Source organism: Formica exsecta, unplaced genomic scaffold (assembly GCF_003651465.1).
Source record: "Formica exsecta isolate Colony F162 unplaced genomic scaffold, ASM365146v1 scaffold864, whole genome shotgun sequence".
In the NCBI taxonomy this organism is placed as follows: domain Eukaryota; kingdom Metazoa; phylum Arthropoda; class Insecta; order Hymenoptera; family Formicidae; genus Formica; species Formica exsecta.
The window spans coordinates 116148-117043 of record NW_021853636.1 but is presented as its reverse complement, the minus strand read 5'-3'; positions in this window follow the sequence as shown (position 1 = coordinate 117043).

The following is an 896-nucleotide window of genomic DNA, read 5'->3' as shown; positions in this document are numbered from 1 at the left end:
TTTAACACACGGGATGTATAAGCAATAGGTAAATCTTTTCCGATTTGTCCTTGACTAAGTACTCCTCCGATAGCATACCCGGATGCATCGGTGGTTAAAATAAAAGGTTTAGTGAAATCAGGATATTGGAGCACTGGTTCGGAGCACAAAGCGTTTCTTAAAACGTTGAATGCTTCCGTTTGACGTTGTTGCCAATTAAATGTATTATTTTTCTTTAATAAATCAGTCAATGGTTTAGCAATTTTAGAAAATTGTGGAATGAGTCGTCTATAATAACCTGCTAATCCTAGAAATTGTTTAATGTGTTTTTAATTTTTTGGTATAGGAAATTCGGATATTGACTTTATCTTATTAGGATCAGGTTTAACTCCATCGGCTCCAATTATATGACCGAGATAAGCTACTTCGCGACGGAGAAATTCACATTTATCAGGCTGTAGTTTTAAATTTGCTTTTCTTAATCTTTCCATTAATTTATTGAATTTAATTTCATGCTCCATTAAGGATCTAGCATAGATGACTATATCATTCATATAAACGAATAATTTATTGCCTTATAATCCGGAGAGGACGTTATCCATTAATCGTTGAAAAATTGCGGGAGCATTTCTTAACCCGAATGGCATTCTCCTAAATTGATAATGACCGTATGGAGTCAAAAATGCGGTTTTTGGAGCGTCTTTGGGAGCCATAAGAATTTGGTGAAAGCCGGAGACTAAATCGAGGACAGAAAAATATTTAGCAGATCCTAATTGATCGAGAATATCAGTTATGTTTGGGAGAGGATAAGCATCTCCTATGGTTTTTTCGTTAAAGCTGTGATAATCGATGACCATTCGCCATCGCTTATTACCTTGAGAATCATTTCTTTGGTACTATCCATACAGGAGAAAGTA